The 24,098-nt window shown below is 38.4% G+C and overlaps 1 protein-coding gene across 6 annotated transcripts in view; it reads left to right on the forward strand.

Moving 5' to 3' along the window:
• Positions 1-24,098, forward strand: part of INPP4B (inositol polyphosphate-4-phosphatase type II B) — an 855,034-nt gene that overhangs the window by 175,985 nt on the left and 654,951 nt on the right. The window lies entirely within an intron of this gene.

Genomic DNA, 24,098 nt, shown 5'->3' on the forward strand with positions numbered 1-24,098 from the left:
GGATAGGATTTTTAGAAGATGAACAGAAAATTATCATGTGATTAACACCTACTGCCGGAAACAGTAAACTTGGCTTACCTATTTTGTTAGAATATTATTTTGATTTAAATGCTAATATATATAATTCACTTTCAGAGTTGCTACCAGACTCTCTTTCATTACTGGTGACTCTGTAAATTTAGGCAGTTTTTCTAGAAGTAAGGCTGATGGCGGTGGTGTGGGTTGAGGAAAACTTAGCAGTATCAGAGGGGAAAGGGAGATTGGAGTTGTTTGCCCTGTGTTTCATCACAAATATCTTTTCATTAGAAGTCTATTGTGTACGAGTCTCTCTTTTCCTGGAAATTATGAAGTATTGTATAACAGATAATTTAATAACAACCATAACTTAGGCTGCTTACAACTGACAACAGCATTAGATGTTTAAGATGTGATTCTAAGAAGTTTCTTTTTTGTTTTTTTTCTAATTTATCATTGGGATAATAAACTCTAACAGGTACACTTTCAAACTAAGAGAAAGTGAAAGCTTGCCAACTTCCCTATTGTACTTAACTCTCTCAGACTCACCATTTTCAGAATAAATGCATACAATGGAGTATGCTGGGCTGCACACTGAGATTTTATTGGCTTCCTTGCTGGAGGAAAGTGCTTTTATAAAAACAAGTAAAGTCTGCAAAGGCAGGTAATAGAATAAGTAATTTTACAATAAAAGGATAGAACTATAAATCTACTTTTGCTTGAATATCCTTTGTGTTACCCAATTTGCCCCATCACTAGGACCCTCAGTGGGCTGGATGACAAAAGCCTTGGTGAATTGAGAGGCACAAAAATGGATGACTGCCTAGTGCCTAATTTTGAGACGTTAAGAGAGCTATGTAAGTAGTAGCTGATGGTGAGAAAGAGGGAGGCAGGGGTTGGGTGGGCCCTGCAGATGCCGGGATAGGATAGCTTCAGTGGATGTAAGCAGAGAAGTAAGTGATGAAGTTGGGTAGACCCTGATGGTGTATTCGTTTAAGAGGCAGATCTTGGGGCTAGCTGAGTGTTTGTGTCACAGAGTTAGGCACTCGGTCAGTTATTGCCTTGCACAGATGTGGGTGTATATTTTATCCCCTCAACTAGGTATTATTCTCTTTGAGGGTGATAGCATTGTTTTACAGTTCTCTCCTGGAGCTGCTAGGTAGTTATGAAATGATATTGGTTATTGTATGAGAATCTCTTGTGAAGTTCTGTGGATTTTTGACCTCTTAAGGACTATAGGCAGTGCTAGTAAGTCTAGGAACACTCTCTATGTTAGAAGGCATGGAACAGGGCAGAGAGGAAATGACCTATTTTAGGATCAGAATGAAGTTTGGTTCATTCATTAGACCGGTGTCATTATCTGCCTTCCTTGACCCTAAACACTGTCTTTCTAGATTCCTGCTGTTGCTGCTGCTGCTAAGTCGCTTCAGTCGTGTCTGACTCTGTGCAACCCCATAGACAGCAGCCCACCAGGCTCCCCTGTCCCTGGGATTCTCCAGGCAAGAACACTGGCGTGGGTTGCCATTTCCTTCTCCAATGCATGAAAGTGAAAAGTGAAAGTGAAATCGCTCAGTCGTGTCCGACTCCTAGCGACCCCATGGACTGCAGCCCACCAGGCCCCTCGATCCATGGGATTTTCCAGGCAAGAGTACTGGAGTGGGTTGCCATTGCCTTCTCCATTCTAGATTCCTAGTATCTTCCTAATCTTTTCATCTTCCAAGCACTCCTCTTACACTCAACATTTTCCTGCTTGATCCAGGGCACCTGTCTCGCTCTCACAGTCCCTGTTTGTTCTCCTAGAACTTGACCTCTGACTTGAGTGACAGTGTCCAGGTTTTTGTTCTTCCTGGCCCATCCCATCAGGTAGTAAAGAATCTGCCTGCAATGCAGGAGACCCAGGTTCGATCCCTGGATTGGGAAGATCCCCTGGAGGAGGGCATAGCAACACACTCCCGTATTCTTGCCTGGAAAATCCCGTGGACAGAGGAACCTGGCAGGCTACCGTCCATGGGGTCACAAAGAGTTGGACATGGCTGAGTGTCTAACGCTTTCACTTCACTTTCAAGTTAACATCCTGAGAAATATTGCTTTCATTTGTGTGAATGGCATGCATATAACCATCAAGACCTCTGTTGAACAATTAAGGTTTGGTTGCAGTTGGCACTATGGATGGATAACTTAGTACTTTGCTGAATAGAGCACTGAAGCTGTCTTAATGAGCATTATATAACTGATTTAACACACAGTTTATTAAATCATAAGTGTTGGATAGTTTGAGACATGCTGCTAACCACATGATAGAGTATCTAATTTTTCCTTCAGCTAGTTATTTCCAATCATAGACTTGAGCATAGTATTTTAAAAATAAACTACTCAGAGAGTAGTATTGAAACATATACATTACCATATTGAAACATATACATTGAAACATATACATTACCATAGATAGCCAGTGGGAATTTGCTGTATGATGCATGCAGCTCAAAATCTGGGCTCTGTGACATCTAAAAGGGTGGGATGGAGAGGTAGGTTTAAGACGGAGGGGATGTGTGTATGCCTGTGACTGATTCATGTTGATGTATGGCAGAAATCATCACAGTGTTGTAATTATCCTCCCATTAAAATAAAATAAAATTTAAATTAAAAAATAAAATAAGCGACCAATTTACAGATAATTGCATGAGGAATGTTATAATCACATACTTGATCCTTTGCTTAACAATACATTAAGGTCTAAGGCACTCATATCTTTTACATAGAAAAGAATATTTTCAGCATTATTAAAACTTCTCTCAATGTATTAATTTTTTAAATTTACTTATATGGAAACAAAATAGCTGTTCAGTTTTGGCAGAATCATTTGTTTTGAGCTTTCTGCCTAACAGAATGCATGCTTCAGTTTTGGCAGGGATGTTTGAGAATTAGCTCCATATTTGGGACTCTTCAGTTTCCTGGCTCATTGGACCTTGCTTTCAGAACTTTGTACAATCCTGAAATAGTCAGTGATTTTTATGTCTTCATAAAGGGGATTATTTTGCAAGTAATGCTTTGTGCAATTTATAGATTATTTTATAAATTTTAATGCACAGACATAAGAGATGTTTAATACTCAAAAAAAAAAAAATCAAGTAGATGGATAAGAAGATGTTTTAGGTAACACAGAATTAGTCACACATGTCCCTCCCTAGGACCTTATTTTCTTACGGGGTCAATAGTAAAATATAGTTAGTTTTTAAATAAGAAAGTGGCTGTTTCTTAAGACTTTGCTCCTACAAGAGAAAAAAGATTTTCCTGAGGAACTTCAGCTTATATCCTTGTGTATATAGTAAAAGCAAATATATTTATTAAGAATATTAAGTAATTGAATCAGAGAACATTTTGTTAAATTAAGTCCAAGAACATTTTTAGGTTCACTGTAAATCTGCTGGCAAAGAGAAGAGAATGAATTACAAAATGACGGGAAGGGTACTTCCTATTAATATTCTGTATTGTTTTTGTCTTCAATATTTATTTCTCTTCTAGTATTGTTCGTTTATGTGTTTCTAGTAATCATTTAAACAGTAAGTCCTGTGGGAACCCAACCTGATTTGTCCAATTTGTGGCTTCTGAGTGAGGTTTGTAGTGGGGTAGAGAAATCATTTCTTGTGGCGCATAAGCTTTCTATTCTGTATGAAGAGCCGGTATTAGTTTGTTTTGAGAACACTGGACAGTTCATCAACTTTAAGTTGAAAGGGGTTCTCAGGTTATCAGATCCATCCCTTCGATCCCAGAGGATGCAGTGGGGCCCAGGAAAGTGGTGGGCCCTCCTGACGGGTGAGTGACGGAGTCAGACATGGAACTCAGCCTTCTGATTCCCCCTAAGTTTATGAATGTGGAGCCCCACTCAATGTCTCAAAGGAAACGCATAAACAAAAGAGTCTTTGTAACCCAGGGTCAGTAGTTTTGGATTTTGTAGTCGGTATGTATCCACCCCACATTCTGTGTTTCCTGAGTTAGCCTGAAGAAGTTTAGAGAAGAGAGAAGGCAAGCAGAGTACTCCGTAGTCAGAGGATAAATCGAGGCCATCTGAGTCAGGTAGCCAGGATGCGGAGACTGTGTTTCTCCATCTGGATTGTTGATGGATAAGTAGGTGCAATCTCATTAATGATTTTGAGACATAGGGGACCTGCTCTGACATTTTCTTCAGTGGTTTCCCACCTCTTGGTGATTCTCATAAATGTGTATCGCTGTTTGACCTTATTAAGTGCACAACCTGAGTATTACAGGATTGATCAGGAGACATTTTTCTGGTAGCATCTGTTTTCTAAACATGGACTTTGTGGCATCTGTTGTAGTATGCTGTAGATCCTGAATACTAAAACACAGGACAACAGCAAAAAGCCTGCCCTTGTAGGCATTTTGGACTCACTGTTTTTTTTTCTCTTTCAAAATGCTTCAAAACCACATGCAAGTCTTGATGTCAAAAGGGCTATCATTTTCCCTCTGAGTTTTTTCGCTGGACTTTTAAGAGTTTGCTGGAAAATGTGGTGACAGTTACAGCTGAAGATCATGTCAAGATGAGAAGGAAATGAGACGCATTCGGGGACTGAACTGCGCTTAGAGCTTCATCGTCTCGTGGTGATGGATTTTAACACATGGTTCCTGCTGAGTTCTTCATTTTGTCAAGTCCCGCAGGTCAGCTGGTCATCATGGACTGAATCGTAGGCTTTGTGATAACTGAGAATTATATTCAGAACTTGAAACAGCGATGGAAAAAAGAGACCAGTTGTTGGCCGTAAACACCTTCTGAGTATGCGTCTCTAAAAACAGCTGCTAGGGAAAAGGTCTGGGACCTGTGATTCCAGGTCTCTGGAGGTGGGTGAGTGGGCAGGTGCTGGAGGCCCTCCAGACTAATTTCTATCCCCTGCTGTTCTTTACAATGCAGTCAATTTCACTATTCACTGAGATATAAAAGTCAGTATTGGGAGCCATTTAAAAAGTCTATTTTTTTTTTTTTTTTAATGAAGTTGATGGCACCAGGGAGATGGTTGGAGAGATGGGAGGTGACCATTTACAATGCCTTCTCTGGTCCTTTTTGCCAATTTTCCAGCAGTTCCCTGCAGGGGATCCAAGTTTCTTTCAAGATTGTTTCAATGTTAAATTGACACTAAATCAAGAGCGCAGTAAGCCCCAACCTAGTCTTTTTAAGGGAAGAAACTTTTGAAGGCAGCCAGGTCCCTTGTGGGGAGCTGAGGCAGAAGAGGGGAGACAGCTGATGAAACCACTGTTGAAACTGGGGAGTGGGAAGTCAAAATTAGAAGACTTTTGCCTTATTTTAAAATACATCTTTCTCTCCTTGTATGTCTTTTCCTCGCTGCACTCTTGTACTCTTTGTTTTATATGGTGAATATTTTCTCTAGTCTAAAAAGAACAAAAATGACCTTTGAAACATTTTTCTCTGTGTTGTATTTAGGCCAAAACCCTCTAGATCTTGTTACCCTATGTGCCAGCACTTTTTTGGCTTGAGTTCTTAGGCAGTGATTGCGTGCTTTGTAGCACACCTGAGTCATATATTAATGGATCGATAAAAGATGCCCTATTGTGTCTTAAAAGGATATTAAGAACTGGATGCTGACCTGGAAAGGCATGGTGCTGATGGTGACCAGATCTCTTATTAGCAAAATACAGCTCAGCGTGTCACTCACTTTCTTAATAATACCCCAAAGCAGTACAAAAGATACTACATCATGGAAAAGATTATTAAATATATAAATGTCAATTCAGTTTATCTTGCTGATGGTAGTTCATATCTATCTTTCTTTCTTTTCTTTCTCTCCTTCTCTGTCTGTCCCTTCCTTCCTTCCTTCCTGTTTTGCATGATAAAGAAAGTTTGACTTTTAAAATTGCATGAATCCAAACTTAGTACTGGTGAACATAGCTCTATAGGAAAGGAGGCAGATAAATACTGTTTTCTAAAGAATTCCTCCACCGTATATTAACATATGCATTTATGTGAAGCTGAATTTTTTTACTCAGAATGTTTATCTCTAACAACTCTGATACTTTTTAATGCTCTAATGTGAACCATATTCTGTCCCATACAAACTATACTTCAGTTAGGGCTACTTCTTTAAGAAGTTTAGTATCACAGGTCATAAGACTTGCTACTACTAAATAGAATAATATTGTTAGTTCTTCAAGTATTAATAATTCATAGCCCTTTTGTTCCAAAATGGTCCTGAAACAGAGTCTGCTGAAGGATTCATAATTTCCTGGTTTAAACGTAAGCAAGTAGATTATCATGGGTAGCTTGGCACTGCCTATTGAAAGCACTTCTAACATATTTTTTGTGTAAGATATTGCAATTTGAGAAAATTTCACTTATTGCACAAAAATTTATTGTCTGCCAATGTACTGGGACCTCTGCTTGAAGTACTAGTCCTTCTTAGTAGAGTATACCAAACAAATATATTAAATAATTTCTGTGAGAGATTTTTTTTGCTATTAGTGTCTATCCAAGGTGCATTTGGCACACAAAAGAGAACCATTGGTTTCCTGAGGTGGTTCAGGACATGCACCACAAGAGAGGAGACTCTTGGAAGGGTAATATTGGCCAGATAAAAATGCTATGGTAAAACATCCCAGAGAAAAGAAAATAACATGTACAGATAATGGAGTCAAGAAACATCATAGTGTGTTTGTGTGTGCGTGCTCAGTTGCTTCAGTCATGTCTGACTCTTTGTGACCCAATGGACTGCAGCCCACCAGGCTCCTCTGTCCATGGGATTCTCCAGGCAGAAATATTGGAATGGGTTGCCATGCCTTCCTCCAGGGGATCTTCCCTGGAATCGAACCCATGTCTCTTACATCTTCAGCATTGGCTGCTGAGTTCTTTACCACTAGCGCCACCTTAGGGGCATGTGTATGGTCCTGAAGTGTGTCCTGTTAGAATCTTGGTCTTACTTCAATATTCATAAAGAAAACAAATTATATTGCCTGCAGTAGATGTGAGATGTTATTTACTAAAGACGATGACTTAGTAATGACAACATAGCTCATTCTGGTGATAAAATGACTGAGGAAAATGTCCTGAGGACAAAGTTATCTGAAATACAATACTGTAAGATGAGAAAAGATGATGAGCTAGAGATGACAGGTGTCTGTAGGAGAAGGCTGAGTGCAGCCTTGCTATCCATCCGTGGACTGTGGGTCATGGGAGGGTGAACAGGTCACCTATGCTGTCAGATTAGGGTTGTGTTTCTGTGAGGCAAAGAGCCACTGATTAAAGTTAGTCCTTTCGCAGTGGGACCGGTGTTCTCTAGGATGAGATGAAAGGGACTGCCTGGAGAGGGAAATAAAGAATGGGTGTGGGCAGGGCAGAAATTGGTATGGGGAAAAGGACAATGTCTTCCTGGCAGGACAGGTGGTACCTGAGCCTGACAGGGATGAAAAGGGTGGCACCTGGGGTATGTATATGGAGAATCCCACCACATCCCACGCTGTTGGGAACATCTCAGCGAACATCATCCTTATTGTTCATAGTCACCAGGGCTTGTCTTCTATTCCTAACAATTTAGATACAGCAACCAAGAGGCCCTGGTGTTCTCCATGCCTTCCACTTTCTTGCTGTTTCTGGTTGTCATCTCCCTGTCTGGCTTTGCCCTGCAGAACCCTCACACCTCGTGTTACCTGGACTAGCCGTAGGTTTTTGTTTTCCTTCAAGGGTTTCCCTGAGAAAGGACAATCCACTAAAAGAAAGGATTAGTAACTTCACTCTCTCCACATCCCTTTTTGCTTTGGATCCAGGAAAAAATAAAGCTGAATTTGTTTCCCAGCTCAAGCAATTCTAGAAGATCTTATGCTCTGTATTTCTGTGTCCAAACTCCAATCAGAGCTTTATAGAATTTTCGGTGGTTAATTTCTGTCTTTCTCATTTTTTTTTTCATTGATTAAGTTTGTACTTTGGTATTGTAGCTATTTTAGGAAGTCCTTTGAAGCCTTTTTGAAATGAATCAAAAATTAATAAGTAAAAGTAATCAAACGCTCTTTCTAATCTTTTGCGTCCTTTGGCATAATCCTCTCAGCTCCTCTCTGCCTTAGAGCCAGTGTTTTGTCAGTGGGTCAATTTCACATCTTATTCTATCTGATGTTCTTTTTTAGTAACTCTCAACACTCTTATCTTTCAATTAAAAAAAATTCCCCCTCTTACTAGTTGCAAAACTTTTTGTTTCTTCTCACTTTTCTCAAGAATCCTAATTTTTTTTTCCTTCTGAAATCATCACTATTTCCATTGATCAGGAGATAAAACCTTTCCTTACAACAAATTTTCTTCTTCAAATCTATTTTATTCTTAATAACAAGTTTTAGTCATCATCCTGTAACTCCTACATAATGAATATTTTCTGCTCTCCAGTTTTTCTTGGATCAGGTGGGCTGCTTTCTAATTTCTAGAGGGAAAGGACATAAAGGAGACACATAATCTTCTCTTTGTTGGAGTTATTCTCTCTTAAGAAAGATTTAATTTTCCAAATTTTAGATTGCATATGGAGCCCGGGAATAAATGAAGACATCATTTATAATTGAAGTTGTTTGGGGGTACATGTTATGCAACCAGGGAAGCTCCCACAGAGGGCCAACTGGACTCAGACTGGTCCTCAACTCGGACTTCTTTTCTTGGCTTTGTCGCATGATACAACTATATACTGGTTTTCAAGTTGGCAGCCAAGGTTATCAGAATCAGAGTTTCCCCTGCTCAGTGTTCTTAACCTACAGTTGGTGACTTTTTCATTTCCTCACTAAGCTTGTCTTGACTTCCACTTTCCATTAATTGAGAACTAGAATATTCACTTAAGCATTTAAACATTCTAGAGAATTTAATAAACCCTTATGGGCTATCTAGGCAACAGAAGATAAAGTCTTTAAAGTCTGGATATTCCCTGTCTCAATTCCAGTTCTGGGGTTTGGAAAATCAGATCAGCATCTTAGGGGTTCAGTTGCATCCAGTGTTGAAAATAAGCTTTTGAGGATACAGACATGTGCCTTGTAGTTGGTTTTACTAACTTCAATAATCTATTTTTGAATCTATGGTACATTTATTCTATAACGTTAATCTCTTGTTACTATACAACAGTAGATAATTTTCATAGACTTACCTATTTAAGTCAATTGTCTTGATAAGTATTTTTTAAATACTGTGGATACATTTGCAAATACATAGAAACCTATCTGATTCTAGAGAAAGTGCAATTGATGTGGAAATTTACAGATGAGTTTAGCTTGGTTAGAAAACTCTTGACCGTTTGTATTTTTAGAAGTGACTACAGATAGTGGAATGGAAGAACCCCGTATAAAAAACCCATACTATGAAATTTTCACCATGGAGTCACTAAAATATTTATTGTTTATAAAACATTTTTTCACCCTTGAACAGTCTTTGAAATATTACTCACTAAAAATGTCTCCCCAATGAAGGATTGTTCTAAAGTGCAGTTGGCTTTTTTGCCTCTTCTGTGCAGTCAAGGAGGATCTATAAAATGGTAAATATTCAAATGTTCTTGTAAAGTACTATATATTTCCCTGTCTCAGGCAAGTAGAGGACTGTGTTGGCAGAAGTCAGCTTCTGCTTATTAAGTAATATTGCCATGGCTTGTAAAAGGGAAGCAGCATATCTAAAGCTATAGTGTACCTTTGATATATCACTCAGCGTTACTCCTTTCAGAATTATGGAAGACATACTTAAGTCTGAATCAGGGAATAATGTCAGAGAAAATAAATATCCACTTTTGGGGGGCAGCAGTTTAAAATATATTAAAATTTAGAAATGTTCATAGTCACACACACATTCTTTGATTTACTCCCTTCTATTAATATATAACCAGCAAGCAGTGCTCAAACTGACCTTTGGATTATCACTCTGGCTAATTTTTTTATAGTCTTATATAAATTTAGTCCAGTTATAATTTTGCCAAATAATTAGTATCAGAGAAGTGTCTTTTTTCTCTTGTAGAAATAATGCAACCAAGATATATTTTAGTTCAGTTCAGTTCAGTCGCTCAGTCACGTACGACTCTTTGCGACCCATAGCACACCAGGCCTCCCTCTCCATCACTAACTCCTGGAGTTTACCCAAACTCATGTCCATTGAGTCAGTGATGCCATCCAACCATCTCGTCCTCTGTGGTCCCCTTCTCCTCCTGCCCTCAATCTTTCCCAGCATCATGGTCTTTTCAAATGAGTCAGCTCTTCACATCAGGTAGCCAAAGTATTGGACTTTCAGCTTCAAATCAGTCACTCAGGACTGGTCTCCTTTAGGATGAACTGGTTGGATCTCCTTGCAGTCCAAGGGACTCTCAAGAGTCTTCCCAACACTGCAGTTCAAAAGCATCAATTCTTCAGCTCTCAGCTTTCTTTATAGTCCAACTCTCACATCCATACATGACTACTGGAAAAACCATAGCTTTGACTAGACGGACCTTTGTTGGCAAAGTAATGTCTCTGATTTTTAATATGCTGTCTAGGCTGATCATAACTTTCCTTCCAAGGAGTAAGCATCTTTTAATTTCATGGCTGCAGTCACCATCTGCAGTGATTTTGCAGCCCCCCAAAATATAGTCAGCTACTGTTTCCACTGTTTCCCCATCTATTTCCCATGAAGTGATGGGACCAGATGCCATGATCTTCGTTTTCTGAATGTTGAGCTTTAAGCCAACTTTCTCACTCTCCTCTTTCACTTTCATCAAGAGGCTTTTTAGTTCTTCTTCACTTTCTACCATAAGGGTGGTGTCATCTGCATATCTGAGGTTATTGATATTTCTCCCAGCAATCTTGATTCCAGCTGTGCTTCATCCAGCCCAGTGTTTTTTTCTCATGATGTACTCTGCACATAAGTTAAATAAGCAGGGTGACAATATACAGCCTTGATGTACTCCTTTTCCTATTTGGAACCAGTCTGTTGTTCCATGTCCAGTTCTAACTGTTGCTTCCTGACCTGCGTACAGATTTCTCAGGAGGCAAGTCAGGAGGCTATTCCCAAATCTTTAAGAATTTTCCAGTTTGTTGTGATCCACACAGTCAAAGCCTTTGGCATAGTCAATAAAGCAGAAATAGATGTTTTTCTGGAACTCTCTTGCTTTTTTGATGATCCGGTGGATGTTGGCAATTTAATCTCTGGTTCCTCTGCCTTTTCTAAATCCAGCTTGAACATCTGGAAGTATTGCTGAAGCCTGGCTTGGAGAATTTTGAGCATTTCTTTGCTAGTGTGTGAGATGAGTGCAATAGTTTGAACATTCTTTGGCATTGCCTTTCTTTGGGATTGGAATGAAAACTGACCTTTTCCAGTCCTGTGGCCACTGCTGAGTTTTCCAAATTGCCTGGCATATTGAGTGCAGCACTTTCACAGCATCATCTTTCAGGATTTGAAAGAGCTCAACTGGAATTCCATCACCTCCACTAGCTTTGTGTGTACTGCTGCTTCCTAAGGCCCTCTTGACATCACATTCCAGGATGTTGCTCTAGGTGAGTGATCACACCATGGTGATTATCTGGGTCATGAAGATCTTTTTTGTACAGTTCTTCTGTGTATTCTTGCACCTCTTCTTAATATCTTCTACTTCTGTTAGGTCCATACCATTTCTTTCCTTTATTGTGCCCATTTTTGCATGAAATATTCCCTTAGTATCTCTAATTTTCTTGAAGAGATCTCTAGTCTTTCCCACTCTGTTGTTTTCCTCTATTTCTTTGCATTGATCACTGAGAAAGGCTTTCTTATCTCTCCTTGCTATTTGGCACTCTGCATTCAGATGCTTATATCTTTCCTTTTCTCCTTTGCTTTTCACTCCTCTTCTTTTCACAGCTATTTGTAAGGCCTCCTCAGACAGCCATTTACATTTTTGCATTTCTTTTTCTTGGAGATGGTCTTAATCCCTGTCTCCTGTACAATGTCATGAACCTCCATCCATAGTTCATCAGGCACTCTATCTATCAGATCTAGTCTCTTAAATCTATTTCTCACTTCCACTGTATAATCATAAGGGTTTGATTTAGGTCATACCTGAGTGGTCTAGTGGTTTTCCCTACTTTCCTCAATTTAAGTCTGAATTTGGCAATAAGGAGTTCATGATCTGAGCCGCAGTCAGATCCCAGTCTTGTTTTTGCTGATGGTACAGAGCTACTCCATCTTTGGCTGCAAAGAATGTAATCAATCTGATTTCGGTATTGACTATCTGGGATGTCCATGCGTAGAGTCTTGTGTTGTTGGAAGAGGGTGTTTCCTATGATCAGTGCGTTCTCTTGGCAAAACTCTATTAGCCTTTGCCCTGCTTCATTCTGTACTCCAAGGTGAAATTTGCCTGTTACTCCAGGTGTTTCTTGACTTCCTACTTTTGCATTCCAGTCCCCTATAATGAAAAGGACATCTTTTTTTGGTTGTTAGTTGTAAAAGGTCTTATTTAATTAAACACATTTTGGCTCTTCATTGCAAGCTGAAGTGGCTGTGGCCGAGTAATAAGGATGCCTTTTCAAAACTCATGTCCCTGAACACTTGGGGAAATGCAGTGAAATATTAATGAAAGATACAAAATCATAATTAAATGATGTTTTTATTTTTAGATTACCAAACTACCTTTCTGCCACTTTTCTAAATTCTCAGGCCTTTGTAAATGCTGTGGCTGTTGAGCTATTTGGAAATTACTAGTAGTGGAGGTCTTTTGCATAAGTAGGAGTGGAGAGATGGAGGAAGGAATTTTTGTAGTAACTTAGACTGAACTCCTGGAGAAGGCAATGGCACCCCACTCGAATACTCTTGCCTGGAAAATCCCATGGATGGAGGAGCCTGGTGGGCTGCAGTCCATGGGGTCACTAAGAGTCGGACACGACTGAGCGACTTCACTTTCACTTTTTACTTTGCATTGGAGAAGGAAGTGGCAACCCACTCCAGTGTTCTTGCCCAGAGAATCCCAGGGACAGGGACGCCTGGTGGGCCTGTCTGAAAATGGTTAACTTAGACTGAACTGCCTGAAAATATTGTTACACTTGTAGCCCTGTAAATAACTAATTGTATGCTCTTGGACAATTTATATGAAACCTTTTGGTAGTAATATATCAAGTCCCCACACTGGGATCATGTATGTGTAATCCTTTCTGGTAGAGCCATTCATGAAGGTGTGTATGCGCTTGTGTGCTAAGTAGCTTAGTTGTGTCTGCCTCTGTATGACCCTATGGACTGTAGCCCACCAGGCTCCTCAGTCCTTGGGATTCTCCAGACAAGAATATTGGAGTGGGTTGCCATGCCCTCCTCCAGGGGATCTTCCTGACCCATGGATCGAACCTGTGTCTCTTACATCTCCTGCACTGGCAGGCAGGTTCTTTACCACTAGTGCCACCTGGGAAGCCCTCATGAAGGACCAGATTGCCTTTTAACAATGTCCGATTGTGTGTATGTTTGTGTGTGTTTTCATAAAAGCCAACCAAATCTTGGCAAACATATCCACGGGGCAACCTTGTTAGTAGCAACTCCCTCCACCCATCACTTGCAAGCATGCTAACTCAAAAATTCCAGAGAAAGTTCTATGATGCATACTAATTGAAGGAGCTTTGCAATGGACAAACCCAAGTTATACCTTTCCAGATTTATTGTCTCTTCATCTGCTTGTATACCCTATGCTTTAGTCTACTCAAATAATGGCCAGTCCAGGAACACACCATGCTCTCTTTTGCCTCTGTATGTTTGCCTGGAATGCCCATCAAGCCTGCTGCTGCCTGGCAAATGTATGGTCTCATTTCCTGACCCAATTCAAGCACCAGTTCCTCTGTGAAGGTTTCCCAAATTTCCTTCCCTCTCCTCAACAAGCTTTGGCTCTGGAACTCCCTTGTTTAGGTTACTCTGTACTAAGAGGGCTTCCCTGGGGCATCAGACAATAAAGAATGAGCCTGCAATGCAGGTGACTTTGGGTTCGAGCTCTGGATTGGGAATATCCCCTCAAGAAGGGAATGGCAACCCACTCCAATGCTCTTGCCTGGAGAATTTCATGGATAGAGGAACCTGGTGAGTTACAATCCATGGGGTCCATGGGGTGGCAAGAGTCAGACACTGCTGAACAACTAAACCACCATAGTAACACATGTTTTAATAGTTAATAGATTGTATTCAGATCTGCTGGTTTGTTTACATATGTGATTCCTATATCCCCAGGTCTTCCAGCCTAGAGAATAAAGCGTAGGGTCACAGTAACTTGACACAAAGGCATTTGTCTCGCTTCTTTCCCAACTGCTGGTAGGCATGGGGTTGTCTCCAAAAGCCTGTTAAGTAGTCCTTTTATCTTCCAAGTTGTAGATAGTATTTCTCTCTTCTGTAGCTTGTTCACCGATACCCCTTGGAAACCACCAAAGACCAATACCCTTTGCTTTTCCTTTTCTCTTCCACACGGAGGCTGGTCTGGTGTTCTGTGTAAATCACCACGCTTTGTCTGTGCACCGTGTCCTTCAAAAGGCTCCCTGACGGTGAAAGTTACTTCCATCCCTCCGATCTTGTAGTCTATCCCACTGTCATCAAGGGTCCTGATTTGTGCTGTCAGTGCCTGACCGAAGTTTTTACGAAATAACTCTTCTAGTCCCCCTCCTCTTCCACAGACACACAAACAAAAAACACTGAGAAAGTAGTTTCTCTTCTTCCAAGGCTACACATTTAAGTGAAGGAGTCTGTATGTGTAACATGCATGTACTCTATTAAATTGACTCAGGAAGTTCTAGGGCCATATTGCTAGGCAACCAAAAAATAATAAGAAAATTTTTGGCTGAGTTAGCCTTCATTTACCTACAATAGTCATCTAACTCAAAACCCAAGAATTAAATTCTTCTGAGAGGATTTCCATTTATCATGTATGTGTGTGTACATATATTCATAATATATAATCATTGTGATGCTTTTATTGTATAATACTTTCTTCCCTGCCACCTCAAAATATTAAAATATTCTTGTTTTTGGCTTCTTTCCAACCCCACTGATTGATATCTTATAGGTACCAAAATTATTTTCTATTAATATCGAACTTTCAAAACAGAACACTTCCTTTGATGATGAAATACCAGATATCAATTCCTTGTCTGTTTCTCAGAATCCCATGTTCAGAGTCCCTGGGAGGAGGAGATTTTTAACTTCACACACCAATACTCTACAGGAATATTTTCTACTCCTTGTAATAGAGAAAGTACTTTGTTTTAGTTTTTCAAAGAATTACACACTTTGTTCAGAAATTGGTTGTTATAGTCATTAAATAACCAAATTAAGACTTTTGAAACTTGGTAAGATATGGATACAAAAGAAAAGGGACTTGGTCTTTTTATAAATTAAGTTAATTGAAATTCATTTTCATCTTTGAAAAGAGTTCACAAAAGCTGCCAAAGTTGGTATGGAAATACAACTTTAAGAGATCCAGAAGAGTTTACACATTTATATTTATTTTATATCAAATGTTTTTTTTTTACAAATTTATGTTTATTTTCTATCAAATGTTTTATAAGTATTTTTAAATTCTCACTTCAGTATTGGGGTTCCCCAAGAACATCCCTTATATGTAGACTACATTATGCGAAATGCTGGGCTGGATGGAGCACAAGCTGGAATCAAGATTACCAGGAGAAATATCAATAACTTCAGATACACAGATGACACCACCCTTATGGCAGAAAGCAAAGAGGAACTAAAGAGCCTCTTGATGAAAGTGAAAGAGGAGAGTGAAAAAGTTGGCTTAAAGCTCAACATTCAGAAAACCAAGATCATGGCATCTGATCCCACTTCATGGCAAATAGATGGGGAAACAATGGAAACAGTGAGAGACTTTATTTTTGGGGGCTCCAAAATCACTGCAAATGGTGACTGCAGCCATGAAATTAAAAGACGCATGCTCCTTGGGAGAAAAGCTATGACCAACCTAGACAGCATATTAAAAAGCAGAGACATTACTTTGCCAACAAAGATCCATGTAGTCAAAGCTATGGTTTTCCAGTAGTCATAGCCAGTAGGGGTATGAAAGTTGGACTATAAAGAAAGCTGAATGCCAAAGAATTGATGCTTTTGAACTGTGGTGTTGGGGAAGACTCTTGAGAGTCCCTTGGACTGCAAAGATTTCAAACCAGTCCATCCTAAAGGAAATCAGTCCTGAATATTGATTGGAAAGACTGATACTGAAGCTGAAACTTCAATACTTTGGCCACCTGATGCGAAGAAAAGACTTGTTTGAAAAGACCCTGATCCTGGGAAAGATTGACGGCAGGAGGAGAAGGGGATGACAGAGGATGAGATGGTTGGATGGCATCACCGATATGATGGACATGAGTTTGAGGAAGCTCCAGGAGTTGGTGATGGACAGGGAAGCCTGGCATGCTGCAGCCCATGGGGTTGCAAAGAGTCAGACACGACTGAACAACTGAACTTGAATGAGCTTAAAATAATCTTAAATTTCTCATATCCACAAAAGGGCTCACAACATAAAGATGCAATGAAGATTTAAAAAATGAAGGAACTAAGTTATTCTCAGCAATCACAAATATGAATCGAAATACTGCAAGAGTCATCATCACACAGCGTGTTTCCATACATGTCAGCAGTTGGCCCTCTTATTGTTCCACATCTCACTATCACTCAAAAGAAACCAAAGGAAATGACAGATAAGGGGACAAATCATGTTTTCAGTGGGGACGTGGAGAGTCTGCTTTTTGTCCTTGTGCTCCATAGCACGTTGCAGTCAAACTGATCTGTCCCCAGCCCACCCCCACTCTGTCCTCCACCCCATGGAGGATTTGGCGTGTACAAGAGTCACTGGGATAAGCTCTTCTTGATTAATGCACATGTTCTGTTTTACACAGCAGCATGTTACTTCTCTCTTAAAGAAGCTGTAAGAAAGAATGAAATAATGCCATTTGCAACATCATGGATGGATCTAGAGATTAGCATACTAAGTGAAATCAGACAGACAGAGAAAGACAAATACCATATCATATTACTTATCTATGGAATCAAAAGAATTATATAAATGAAAAAGTGTAAGTGTTAGTCTCAGTCATGTCCAACTCTTTGCAATCCCACGGCCTGTATCCTGCCAGTCTCCTCTGTTCCTGGAATTCTCTACAAGAATGCTGGAATGGGCTGCCATTCCCTTCTCCAGGGGATCTTCCCAACCCAGGGATTGAACCTGCAGGCAGATTCTTTACCATCTGAGCCACCAGCCAGAGAAACAGACTCACAGACATGGAAAACAAAATTATGATTGCCAAAGGGGAAGCAGGGGCAAGTTAGGAATTTGGGATTGACATATAATTTTATTACATATAAAATAGATAAGCAATAAGAACCTACTGTATTGCACAGGGAACTATAATCAATATCTTGTAATAACCTATAATGGAAAAGAATCTGAAAAAGAACACACATACACACGTATAACTAAATCACTTCTCTGTATACCTGAAACACCATAAATCAACTATAAACTTCAGTAAAAAAAAAAAATGAATCTGTCTCTTCTGTACATGGGCAGGGGCATTGCCAGCTTTCTTAAAACTGGAGAGAAGCATCAGCATATCTACTGTAAAGATGTTCAACTGTGCAGTCAGTTAGAACAGTGGCACCAGTTTCACTTTGGGTATGAGGTCAGTGCCTTGATATAAGTCAGATTGTCAGTGAGTGAGTCATTTTGCTACTTTTATATGTTATCTATGTTTTATTATTAAATCAGATGTAGAGCAGTGCTGATAAATTAGTAAGAACTTATTCATTTGGACTCTGCTGAACTTCAAGATCTCCTCACCTCCAAATGCTTGGGACTTAATTTTATAGAAAAATTATTCTTTTGCAAAACTGATAAATTCATTGTTAATTGTTTGGTGCTTTCATTAGAAACCTTTGCAAATCTCTTTAATAATAATTGTAAAAGTAGAAAATTAACATTTTTGTCTTAAATCAGCTTTGACATCATTTTAACAAAAAATGTGAGGACAAGCAGGAAAAATATTAGTAGTCATACTGCTTTTTATCCCTGAGAAGGGTAGACACATTGAGTAATGAATTATTGATTCAGTGTTGATAAACCTGAGTGTATCTGAAATTTCTGCCTTAGATTGGGGAATAGCTAGAGTCTAACCTCTCTTTACTGATTACAAACCTTGGTGAGATTTGAGCAACCATAGGAAATACAGGTTATTGACCTTTTCCTAACAAAAGTATCTTTTCATACAATTTAATTCATCCAACAACTCTATTTCACCATTTCTGTGCATGGCAAATAACAGGCGCTACTGGAAGGAAAAAGCGATAGTGTATTGGATAAATACACACAAAAGATTGGTGTTTATCAGGGTAGACTCTAAAGATGTCCAGCTTCATATAGAAGCAAGGAAATACATTTTATTCCCAAGCAAATATTGCATATTTTAAATGTATGCAAAATTCTGAGGCTATCTTTTATGTGTCAGTCTGATTATTTCCTCTCCAACTGAAAAATATGAAATTATGATCAACTTGTGCTTCCTCATATTTCATGCCTGGCATGAAAACAGTATTTTAGTATGCAGTGGTATAATACTTCTAAACATTAAGGACTCATTTCATCTCTCAAATCTTGTTGTTTTTCTACGTAATCAAAATAGTTACTCCACGATAAGGCAAGTTGGATGTCTGAATAGGGTTGTGACAGAGTAAATGGAAATAATTTTTTGATGGTTATTCATTAAGATAATTAAAAATACTGAGTCTGTCATTCTGATATGACCTTGTATAACGTAGAATTAGTGTTCATTTTGATAATTAAACTGTAATATTTATCTCTCTTAATGTAACATTTTATCTTAGTAAAATAAGTTGTTGATTTTGTCTTGCAAATTATTGCTAAGTTTGACTTTCATCCAATGTTGAATCCTGGTCATTTAAATAAGAGAGTTATTCTATAACAGAGAGGCACATGAAAATGTTGGGGTGGTAATCCAGTTATCAAACTGCCTGCGTTCTTCCTGTGAGACTTGCTCTGCAAATTGTCTCCATCATTTGTTTATATTAAAGTGACACTTTGTTTTAGTTAAAGATTATGTTGGGGAAATGGTGATAATATTTTAATGAAAAAATAATATTGTAATTATATTATCATTGACATAATTTAATGACTTTTAAAGGATCATTATTGGATTTACTTCCTATTGTAGAAATATGACTTGTTTTCCAGTGTTTATGTTTTTATTGACATTAGTGACAAAGTCTTCCAAAAAGAATGTGATAAACACTATTTGATTGGGTTGTTTGTTTTTCTGGTGTTGAGTTGTATGAGCTGCTTGTATATTTTGGAAATTAATCCTTTGTCAGTTGTTTCATTTGCTATTATTTTCTCCCATTCTGAGGGTTGTCTTTTCACCTTGCCTATAGTTTCCTTCTCCAAAGAAGACATACAGATGGCTAAGAAACACATGAAAAGATGCTCAACATTGCTCATTATTAGAGAAATGCGAATCAAAACTACAATGAGATATTACCTCATACCAGTCAGAATGGCCATCATCAAAAAATCTACAAACAATAAATGCTGGAGAGGGTGTAGAGAAAAGGGAGTGCTCTTGCACTGTTTGTGGGAATGCAAATTGATACAGTGACTATGGAAGATGGTTTGGAGATTCCTTAAAAAACTAGGAATAAAACCACCATATGACCCAGCAATCCCACTCCTAGGCATATATCCTGAGGAAACCAAAATTGAAAAAGACACATATATCCCATTGTTCATTGCAGCACTATTTACAATAGCTAGAACATGGAAATAACCTAGATGTCCATAGACAGATGAATGGATAAAGAAGTTGTGGTACATATACACAATGGAATATTACTCAACCATAAGTAAGAAAGCATTTGAGTCAGTTCTAATGAGGTGGGTGAACCTAGAGCCTATTATTCAGAGTGAAGTAAGTCAGAAATAGAAAGATAAATATCATATTCTAATGCATATATACAGAATCTAGAAAATTGGTACTGAAGAATTTATTTACAGGGCAGCAAGGGAGAAACAGACATAGAGAATAGACTTATAGACATGGGGAGAGGGGAGAAGAGAGTAAGATGTATGGAAAGAGTAACATGGAAACTTACATTATCATATGTAAAATAAATAGCCAACGGGAATTTGCTGTATGGCTCAGGAAACTCAAACAGGGGCTCTGTATCAACCTACAGGGGTGGGATGGGGAGGAAGTTGGGAGGGAAGTTCAAAAGGAAGGGGATATATGTGTATATATATATAACTATGGCTGATTCATGTTGAAGTTTGACAGAAAACAAAATTCCATAAAGCAATTATTCTTCAATTAAAAAATAATTTAAAAAATGTGATAAACATTTCATATTTTTTAAGATGTCATTTTTATTTTACATTCCCTGCACAAGGTTAAATTGGGGATGTATTGTTTTAAAACTGAAAGGGATAGAGAGAGAGGAGGTGAGAGAAAGAAACAGAGTCTTGCCAAGTAATTACATTGAATATTCTCTCCGGGGGAAAAAGTGTCAAAAAACTAGAGAAGTCGTGGAAATGGAAAGAATAAATTAACTTCTTGTAAAATCATTTTCCACATCACTAGAATATTTGTTTTCAAATGTCAGAAGCAGATGAAATAATTTTACTACAGATATTGCCTCAAGGATGAGGCTGAAACTCAGCAGTATAACAGTGGTGTACAGAACCTCCCCAAGGTGTACAGCAAGGCGAGATTGCTCGCTGAGCAGAAAGAATGGTGCGCTTTGTGACTGAACTTTTGAGTTGTTTCTGCTTGGATGTGGGATAATTATACATGATGACATATTGTCAAGCACAGACAGCAATATCTGCTAGCCATATTTATTAAGATCGAATGCGCATGGAGCATTAAAATGCCATATAACACAATTTGAGTTTTAAGGAATTTCAAGGCACATTAAAAAATGACATTAGACCAAATCAACAGTCTTTGCCTTCTGCTATAAATCTTCTCATTTTTGTTTTCTTTTTTCTCTCATGATTAATAACCTTCATTTCTTTGGCATTTGCAGACATCCACCTCCTTGAAAAGTCTTTCATTTTTTCCCCCCTTCTTTTCTCTCTCTCCTCTCTTTCTTTTTTGGCCCTCTATTATCCAGATGTTTGCTTTAATGCCAAAATTAATGACTCTTTAAAATTTACTCTTTAATTTTAAGCTTTAGACACCTGACCTTTCCTGCCTTTTTAATCTCTTGCTCTCTATTTTTTTAATCTTTACCCAGTTGTCAAGGGCAGCTAATTAATTAGCATCCACAGTGAGAAGGAGGAAGAATTGCAGTTGCTTGAAATGCCTTTTATCTTGCTGTTGAATTGTATTTAGAATTTTGTAAAGTCTAATTTGGCTCAGTGGGCTCTCCCATGTTTGTTAAATAAAGGACATGTGCCTAGCTTCCTTGGGTTAAGTGGAATCAGTTGCTCTGAACAGGATGGTTCTCTTCTTTACAGGATAATAGTGGTATAATGCCTGTGCTAGGAAAGGGTATTGACTTCAGATCTATGGCTCATTAAAAGACCATATGGACTAGAAAAAATAACGTTAGCATAACAGTGTGTTTTAGACTGTTTAAAGGGCTGTGTGATTACTGTCAATAGGAGTATATACTGATTAAAACTATGGAAAAGTGGGATTTTCTACTTGCAACCTGCTATTAACTATATATTAATAATAACGTACATTGTATACAGATTTGAGTAAAAACTCAGTCAGCCCAGCACTCTTTCCATATGAATTGAATGTATAGTCTTGGGGCTGGACAGGATTATTCCCCTTGACTCCTGGAAAGGGATTTGCTCAAGATAGTTTACTAAGGAGTAAATGGTACTTGGATTTTCTGACTGTTGTGAATGTCTGGGAAGAGTGTCTGATTTTCCTGTGGATTGTGGGTTTATGTCTAAGTACGCCTAGTTGCATGACAGCTATGGAGTCGACCATGAGGAAGGAAGGAGAACCACTTCAGTCCTCTTCACCTTGTCCTGGTAATGTGAAAGCCTCTCCAAAGTCCCAAGCCTAGAGGTGCCCGGGGATTGGAAATAGGAAGATAACTGAAAGACATTTCTAGGATTGGCAGCATAGTTCTAGGACTGTGTTTGGTGAATTAGCACATCTCTAGTAAAAACAATTACTTCCCCAAATACCTTTTTTTAAATGACTTCAATTCTCAAATTGCCTGAAAGTAATGTGCTTCGATTCATGGAGTCACAAAGAGTCGGACACGACTGAGTGACTGAACTGAACTGAACTGAACTTGTTAAAAAGAAAAAAAAAAAGAGGCTTAAATTGTGTTCTTACTGGAAACCATTTAATATGAAGCAAGAGTCTTTGGTTCTATAATTTTCCATCTTTTTTTCATTTTTCATGGTTATTTAAAGATGAATAACCAGTTATGAATAAAGATTCAGGTTGTTTGGCAATAGCTACTTTACAGGAAGAACTAAATGCCTTTTTAATTTGGAAGCAAACCGAAAACAAATGATCATGTTAGTTGAAGTGCTTCCCTTGGGGGATGTGATGGGTAAGAATGGGCAGTAGGATTTGGCATGAGGTCGGTAATTTTGGAATGTGGTCTAGCTAAGAAATATTTTGATTTGCTTTCCTGTTGATTTCTTGGCCAGGGTTCCTGGCACAAAGTGAGGAAATCAAATTAATAGGAATTTGTGAAGTTTTATATTTTATGTTAAAATGTCATTTAAAAATGAGTCTAAAAATAATCAAGCCTAGTTTGAACTCACCAATGAAGACCTATAATTAGATTTATGCATTGTGAGGTTATGGCTCCAAATCAGAACTCAAAGTAGACGAAGAGTAAGGCTAGCTGAAACCAGCCAGCCAGTCCATTGCTGAAAAGAAAATAGACCAATGAGAAGCGAAGCTATGTCTTCAGAAAGAGTTGCCATCCATTTCTAAATTTAGTCGTTCAAGTCTCCGTGTCTAGATAAGACCATGTATGTTTACATGCGAAGTTGCCTCAGTCTTGTTCTACTCTGGGACCCAATGGACTGTAGCCTGCCAGGCTCCTCTGTCCACGGGATTTCCCTAGCAAGAATACTGGAGTGGGTTGCCATGCCCTCCTTCAGGGGATCTTCCTGACCCAGGGATCTACCCTGCGTCTCATGTCTCCTGTCTTGGCAGTCAGGTTCTTTACCACCAGCATCACCTGGGAAGCCCAGATAAGACCATAGTATATTCCATTTTCTCACTGTGCAGAAGCTTGGTTTATTTATTTTTAAAAGATGATATATTGTTGTTTCGTGGAAATTTTATTTATTTATTGCCACATCAGGTGGCATGCAGGATCCTAGTTCCCTGACCAGGGATAGGTTTATTTTTGTAATTAATTGAAGAATTGTATTTGTGTGTTGAAAATCATAAAAGTCTATATAATCATATAGAAAATACTTATCTTTTTCTAAAATAATTCAGTTTTTTTTCTTATTCCAATTATCCCCCAAATAATGCTACCTACATTTCATAATTTTAATTCTCATTTGTATCTCCAAAATAAAACAGTTACTGTATACTACGTTTTCATAGCACTGGTAAAAATTTGGCCTTGCTTTGAGTCAGTTTTCACATTTACTGTGGAATTCAGGTATTGATTCATTATCAGACTCCCGTAGGCATAGATAATTCAGAATTGAGTGTATTAAGATAAATGCTTTCAAAATGTTCTGAACATTTTGAACAAAATGTTCACATAGCACTTTAGAAATAGGTCACAGATCATCATTACAACCTTAAAATCATAGTGTATCTATTTAAAAAAAAATGTATTGACACAGGAAATACAATTGAAGGATGTACAGCTTTTATTTCCTGCTTGGCTGACTTAAGGTTATCTTGGTATAATGAGTGTGATCATCAGTGTTTTCTGTGCAAAGATTGAATCCTATAGAGATACCCTGAAGGGTTATTCTTTGGAATAGTGTTTTCTTGCTAGATGAGGATGAGAACTCAAACCTGTATGGGTTAGATTGCTAATGGTACCAGGGAAGAGATTGCCTGTTCTTAAATACACGCCAACTAACATTACCCCTCTAATGGCATTTATTTTAATTAGTGGT

This window comes from Bubalus kerabau, chromosome 16 (assembly GCF_029407905.1).
Source record: "Bubalus kerabau isolate K-KA32 ecotype Philippines breed swamp buffalo chromosome 16, PCC_UOA_SB_1v2, whole genome shotgun sequence".
NCBI classification, from domain to species: domain Eukaryota; kingdom Metazoa; phylum Chordata; class Mammalia; order Artiodactyla; family Bovidae; genus Bubalus; species Bubalus kerabau.